The following is a 7,883-nucleotide window of genomic DNA, read 5'->3' as shown; positions in this document are numbered from 1 at the left end:
AAAGATAAAGAAACCAAAAGACTGAGTTAAGCATTTGAAAAATCCATTGAAACCAGACATTGTAAGTTTAGGTTGGGTAGTTCGTATGTCTTTGTGGCTTTGCGCAAGGTTTTGTATAGTTCTCTCAGAAGATTGATAAAGAATGTATAATTATTTTGGTAGTTATTGTGTGTATATTAGTCGCCAACGTGTTGCATGAGTCGTACTACTAGAATAAATGATAGGCAGCTGCCATCTGGCAAGAGAGCAAGTGAACAGGCGGGATGGGGTCTGGGCAGTGGCTGGCAAAAGAGAGAGGGAAGGGGTGTGTGTTTCCTTCTCGATAGTCGTTTCGCAGTCTCTTTATTTCATTTCCCCTCCAACCTGGATTTCTGTAACTCGTTCTGCTTTTCTCTCTCTCTCTCTGGTTTAATTATATATTTTATCGATCATTTAGAAAAATACAACATGAACAAATCCAGTCAAACAATACATAAGAACAACGAAGTACACAGTAGAAGTAGAATCGTGGCAAAATAAAGTCACATCTCACAGAGCAAGTGTATTACAGTTTTTCCTCTCAACTATCAGGCCACATTCCACAAATCCTTAATGGGCTTTTGGGCAGATCCCCTCCCTTTCTTTAGTTTTTTTTTAAAGCAACAACAACAACAACAACAATAATGAAGTTTAGGTTTTACAAGCAAGTTTGCCAATACTCCCTTCTAGTGTGTGGCTGTTTTGGATATCTAGGCTACTGCACTCAGAGAATAGAATGGGAATTAGGATACACAATGATTTCACATCCCATCCTGCAACAATAGTTTTCAAGCGCATTTACAAATTTACAATTAAAAGAATAAAACAAAACATACATGCATATTCAAGGGATTAATGCAGATTTTATAAAGGCAACAACAATGGCCTGCTTCACACATAATGCTGTATCATGACTTAGTGTTATGTGTGAACCCTGCCCAGTAGCTTAACTGCTGTTTGTTTTTACCGCCAACAAACCATGATTTGAAGCAATGCTTTGTTGCTGCCTTATCTCGCAGTTTGTTAAACAAGCCATGGCTTAGCGTTATATGTGAACCAGGATGTTGGAAACACAGAAGAGACAGAGAAAGCTTCCCCTCCACTTTTTCTGTCACATCCCCATTCTCAAGGAATGTGCTACACTGGCCTCCCAGAGTCCTCTTGCTCAGACTGTTCTGTATGTGGACTGTAGATTTCAATTCATTTCCCATTTAGCCATATTACATTTCTTATTGAAAGGCCTGTGTGTCCTTATACGTGTTTGGTGGACCTGTGAAAAAATCAAAAGCTTCTGGAACACAGTATATGACGAGCTTAAAAAAAATGTTTAAGTATAACTTTATTAAAAATACAGAAGCTTTTCTACTAGGGATAATGGACACAGGTATTGTAGCCCTTTTAATGTTTGGGTAGGAATAATTGTTGCACCCGAGCAGAGACAAAAGGAGCCAAATGACACCAAGGGGTTAATCCAAAGAAAGAGCATTTTATTCTGCGGGGGGGGGGGGGGCAGAGGCACCTGTGTGATTCAGTTCACAAAAGACAGGCCGCACCAAAAACATTTTACAAGCAGTTTTTATCCTTTTTTCAAACCCCTTTTTTCCTCTCCTCCTTCACATATTCTTACATAGAAATGTTGCTTTTCGTTCTCTGGCTCTGTTCCCGGAAGTATGTTGCAAATCAATGTATCAGGACAAGGTTATCTTGGATCTGGGAAGCGAAAAGCTTTTCTGTTCTCAGCTATGGGTTTGTTACAGCGTTTTTGTTACAGAGAGGACTGCTTAGCTCGTGCTTTTTGTCTTAGAGGAAAATGCAATTTTTAAATTGCGTACGCCGAGGCCTGGCTGGGGGGAGAATTCACAAACAGTTTTTTTAGGGCTTTCTGGGGTAACCCTAACTGTACCCCTTCATTATAGCAAGAGATCAGAAAATATTCCTCTATGCCACAGGAGCGGCAAGGATCCTAATTGCTAAAAACTGGAAAAAATGAAACTGTGCCAACAAAAAAGGAATGCCAAGACAAACTGTTAGAGTATATTGAGCTGGTTAGATTAAGAGAGGCAATTAGAGATCCCACTAGACAAGAGTTTCAAAAAGCATGGGGAAAATGCAGGGAATACTTCACAAAACAGTGCCCTGAAATTACATACCTGGACTTGTTTCGATTAATGTCTGCAGGAGACTTTGTGGATATTTAAATTATAATTAGAAAAATCTTAATAATTCTTCATAAAGGAAACAGTTTATAAGAAGTAAATAAGGAGGCCAGATACAGGATAAAGGAAGTCTTTTATTTTGTTGTTTGTATTGTTGTATGTTATGCTCACTGTATGTTATGTTCACATTTAATGAGGGTGGATTGTGTATTGGGGGGTGGGGGGTTTATGTTATGTTGTAAATAAAATTCCAATAAAAAATATTTTTAAGAAAAAGAAAAGAAAGGCCTGTGTGTCTTCAGTATGATGCCCTATGCAAGCCTTTTAAAGTCTTGCTTATTGGAAGGCATCCAGGAGGCTGAGAGTTTCTGTTGAGCACGTGAAGTCTGTTATTTGTTATAATCCAAGTTTGCTTTAAGTTGGAGACATGATTTATTTATATTTCATTTCATTTCTATACTACCCTATACCCTAAGGTCTCAGGTTAAAGGCTTCCAGGAACACTGTTGTCCTGCTGAGATGTGTTGATAGCATTGGTTGTTTCTTGGAAACTAAGGAGTTTCAAAGCTGCTCCTGACAGGATTAATTCAGACTGCTAGGAATAATGCTTCTCAGCTTCTGTTCTAATGTACTTAGTCAACACAGATTGGTCAAAGGTTGCTTGGTCGACACATGGTGTCTACACTTATTGCTCAAGACTCTCCACTAATCACTGCTCTCTTGAGTCAATTGTTTGCTGCAGGCTCACTTTGGTAATTTTAATATGTAACCTGAAAGATGTGATTTTGCAATATCATGAGACCTTATATCTCAGTAAGAAATGGCTGGTTGTTGTTGCCATCACTTTTTTGAGGAAAAGCCTTCTGAACGAAGTAACCAAGTTCATTATTTGAAGTTTCTGTGTAAATCCAGATTTAGGGGCAGGCAAGTCAAGTGACCACTTGAGATATCAGGCTCAGAGATTTACCCAATTAACTAGATAGGTGAGCCAACCCCAAGTCTGGTGACGATGGCTTGAAGATTGAGCGATGTTTCCTGAAAATGAGGACCTTCTTGAGCTCATAGCACAATGGAGCTGAGGTGGGGCCTCTGAAGACCTAAGTATCAATTGACACGTCGCCTTCTGTCTTGAAACCCCCCAAGTGGTGAGGCTACAGACAACTCGAGCGGCCAAACAGATGGACAAGAGGCCTTCTTTTGGAACCTCAGCTGCTTTTCGGTTCCTCTAACCAAATGAATCGAGATTAGTCTGGAACACATCTGAGCTAATTATAGGCTGGGGTGGCTGATTCTTACGCACCTGGTCCACTGTTTATCTTAACTTGTTTTGTTAAAGGGCTTAAAAATACCTAACCGCAAACCACTTGTGACCATGTCTCTGTCTTCCGGGAACAGCGGAGTGGAGCTAACAAAGGACCTAAATAAATGGCTTCTGATCCTTAAACATGATGTTGGGCGATCTTCACCCAGTATGAATGGTCTTTATTCCAGTAGAGCTGATGAAGCTGGTTTCTCAGTTAGGGTAGGGTTACCAGGCATCCCTGTTTCCCGGGGACAGTCCCGGATTTGTGAATAAGACCCCAGACAAATTCCATCCCTGGAACGTCCCTGGATTTCATCTCATGTCCCTGGGAAATGCAGCAGCAGAAGTCTCAGTAGCCCGGAGCAGTTGGCTCTGGCTGGCTACAGGAGCTGCTCAGAAGTCCCCATATGATGGTGGTGCAGGGGCTCTAAGATGCCGCTTCCGGGCTGCCTCCACTTTCCCTGACCCCAGCAACTAAGCTGTGAAGGGAGGCTTCCTACTGCCTATCGGAGCAGCCTCCCAGCTCCTACTTGTGTGCAAGCAGGAGCGGAGCAGGGATCTCTCAGCTGTGAAGGGAGGCTTCACACTTTCTATCAGAGCTTGTGTTCAAGCAGGAGGGGGCAGGGATCTCTCAGTTAGGCAACGGGAAGCCTCCCTTCCCAGCTGAGGGATCCCCGCCCCCTCCTGCTTGCACACAAGTAGGAATGGGATTGGGGCTGCTCCGATGGGAAGGGAGGCATTGCGCTGCCTGAGAGATCCCTGCCCCCTCTCGCTTGCACACAAGTAGGAGTTGGGATGGGGCTGCTCCGAAAGGCAGTGTGAAGCCTCCCTTCCCAGCTGAGGGATTCCCTCCCCCTCCTTCTTCCACGCAAGTAGGAATGGGATTGGGGCTGCTCTGATGGGAAGGGAGGTATCATGCTGCCTGAGCCTTGCCACCACCGCTCTTGGTCCTTCTTCTCTGCCTTCCATGCCTGATCCACCGCACACTGCTTCCCCACCACCACCGAAGAACCAGCAACTCGGGCTGCCCAGGCTCATGGAGAAAAGAGATAGAAGTCTCAGAGGAAGGGGAAACATGGCAGTTGAGGTCATGGTGGCGGCTGCCCTTCTGCCACCGCCATCGCTGCAGCATCAACGTCGCGAATGTGTAGTATGTATGTATGTATGTATTTAAAGCGTCTCCGGATTAATTGAAAAAAATCTGGTAACCTTAGGTTAGGGTTGCATGTAATAACTCTCTTCTGTATCTTTAATTCAGATGTGGCCCTCCAGGTGTAGCTGACCTGCAGCTCGTGTCAATCCTGGCCATTGGCCATGCTTGTTGGGGCTGATGAGACTCATAGTTCAACATCAACTGGAGGACCTTGGAAGACACAAGATCTACCCACCCTGGAAGAATGGCAGATGAAAGTTATGGACTATATGGAATTGGCGGAAATGACCGGCAGAATCCGAGACCAGGGAGAAGAGTTGGTGGAAGAAGATTGGAAGAAATTTAAAGACTATCTACATAAACATTGCAAAATTAATGAATGTTAGAATGATGTTGGCATGAAGTGAAGTGGTTCTAGCAGCAATGTTATAAAGGAGTATGTAAAAATGGATTGTTATCAGGTGAGAATGTAAAGATATAATACATCAAGGTAGAGGAATAAGATAAAAACAAGGAGGGAAAGGATTTGCTGAATTAACTAACTGATCTGGAATACAAAAAAGGGAGGTGTGAGGAGGTCAGGGAAACAAGTAAACGAAAGATAAGATACGAAAAGATTGATTTGATTTTAATTGTTTTTTTGCTTTTCTGTATTTTGTATTTTTTTCTTTTTTTCCTCTTCTTTTCTTATTTTGCAACTTTTTTGTAATCTTTCTTGAAACTTTAATAAATATCTTTTTTTTAAAAAAAATCATCAACTGGAGGACCAAAGGCTCCCTGCAGAGTAGTTTAACTTTGAATTCCTCTTCCAGGGAAGTCTGGGAACTGTAGCTCTGTGAGGGGGAAAGAGTCTCCTAACAATTCTTGGCACCTTTAGCAAACCACAGTTCTGTGGACTCTTTGACGGAAGCTATGACAGTTTAAGGGACGCAGGTGGCGCTGTGGGTTAAAGCCTCAGCGCCTAGGACTTGCCGATCGAAAGGTCGGCGGTTCAAATCCCTGCGGCGGGGTGCGCTCCCGCTGCTCGGTCCCAGCGCCTGCCAACCTAGCAGTTCGAAAGCACCTCCGGGTGCAAGTAGATAAATAGGGACCGCTTACCAGCGGGAAGGTAAACGGCGTTTCCGTGTGCGGCTCTGGCTCGCCAGAGCAGCGATGTCACGCTGGCCACGTGACCCGGAAGTGTCTCCGGACAGCGCTGGCCCCTGGCCTCTTAAGTGAGATGGGCGCACAACCCCAGAGTCTGTCAAGACTGGCCCGTACGGGCAGGGGTACCTTTACCTTTTACCTTTATGACAGTTTAAAGTGCCATGGTACTGCTTTAAATGTATAATGCCAATAGAGCCTATATTTCCTTCTCTCATACTTCAATAGACTAGCACATTTTTCAGTTACAGCCCTAATTCTATCTAGGTGAACTTAGAGAAGAAGTCCCATCTTGCTCCTCATCTGCTAGTCTTGTAGGAAGCAATGGAACAATGTGTACCATTTGTTCCCTTCAGGATCCCTCAGATGTTAAACAAGGGAACAGCATAGCCATAAGGGCATCTTCTTGCTAAGCAGGGACAAAACAGGGCAGGTATCAGAATGGAGGTACTGACTGGTCAACAGAGAGAGGAGGAGGAGCATATGGTAGAGCTGGCAGAGAAAAGATAAATTACTCCAGTTGTTGACAAAGCTTTTCAAATGAATAAAAACAAAAGTTCACATATTAGTCATATTATTTCCCCACAACAAGTGGACTGCCTCACCTTAAAATTTAAATGTCAACTGAAGGCATCATGGTTCGCTAGTCAGGGGGCCATCACTTCCCTGAAGCACAATTTCCCTCAACCAGTGGAGAGTGGAGATAAACAAGATTCTGGCACAGCCTCCTTGGCCCACCCAAGGGTGTCCATGTTAGCATTCTGTTAATTACCTTGACCTTCCGAAAGAGCAAGTTCCGTTTACTGATGCTCACTCATATGCCTACTGGTTTCCCCAGCCAAGCTGAGGGAAACATAAGCGAATGTAGCATGACCAAGAAAGTCAGCCACTTCTTGTGTTCTTATGTGATCCTCCTGTGATCCTCTGATGAAGGACAGTATAGAACAGACATCCCCAAACTTGGATCTCCAGATGTTTTGGGACTACAGCTCCCATCATTCCTAGCTAGCAGGACCAGTGGTCAGGGATGATGGGAACTGTAGACTCAAAACATCTGGAGGGCCGAGGTTGAGGAAGCCTGTAATATGAGCAAAATATGGGTCAAGACAAAGTGTGGATGAGCCCTTGCTGTTGGTTTCACCTCTTATATTTTTCTGTGCAGCTGGTGTAGCCTTTTTGACAACAGCTACCCAAAATTAGTTGTATGACACATCCTTCAGTATGATACGCCCTGTTCCTGTGGAGCTACACTCCATCTATTTGCTTGTTGTGATGGGCTATCAGCTTCTGAACTCACTTCAGCCTTGACTCATTCAAGGGTTAATTCTGAGACCGAACTGAATTGAAATGGGGCACCTGGTGGGTCACTATGAAAACAGGATGCGGGACTAGATGGGTCTTTGGCCTGATCCAGCCGAGCTCTTCTTATGTCCTTACAAAGGAAAGTGAGCAACATACCAAGAAGAGGAGCTCTTGAGACTCTTGTCTCTTAGGGTGGTTCGATAGGTTTGGCTGTTGCTCAAGATCTTGCCACCCAACTTGGCAGGAGGGCTCTTGAGATGGGGGCAGCAATCTTTGTCAATGTTTGGATGCTAGCCACCATTTTGAATCAAGATGGTTGACGAAAAAGTCACTTTGACATGACTTTGTCCAATTTTCGGCATGTGCTCTGTCACCTCATGATATATCTTTGCCACACTGGGTTCCTGAGGTGGGGGTAGCAGCCTGCCTTGCCATTTCAATGCCAGGTGCCATTCTGAATCAATACGGCAGGCTAAAACATCACTTTGGTGTTACTTTGCCCCCCTTTTTTCCACAGGTTAGCCCACCTCTTGAGATATCCTTGCCATGAAGGTTCTTGAGGTCAGGGTCTACATCAATATGTGGGTACCCAGTGCAATTTTGAATCTGGATGGTGGACCAAAATGTGACTTTTGTATTATGCATCCATAGAATCATAGAATTGTAGAGTTGGAAGTTATCCTGAGGGTAACTTTTTGGCATAGGTTTGGCAACCTCTTGAGATATTGTCGACAAACTTGGCATGAGGTTCCCACCACGGGGGCAATGGTCTTTGTCGATATTTGGATGCTGGGCACCATTGTGATTC

This window comes from Podarcis gaigeae (assembly GCF_964106915.1).
Source record: "Podarcis gaigeae genome assembly, chromosome: 17".
NCBI classification, from domain to species: domain Eukaryota; kingdom Metazoa; phylum Chordata; class Lepidosauria; order Squamata; family Lacertidae; genus Podarcis; species Podarcis gaigeae.
Note: the sequence above shows the minus strand (reverse complement) of the source record.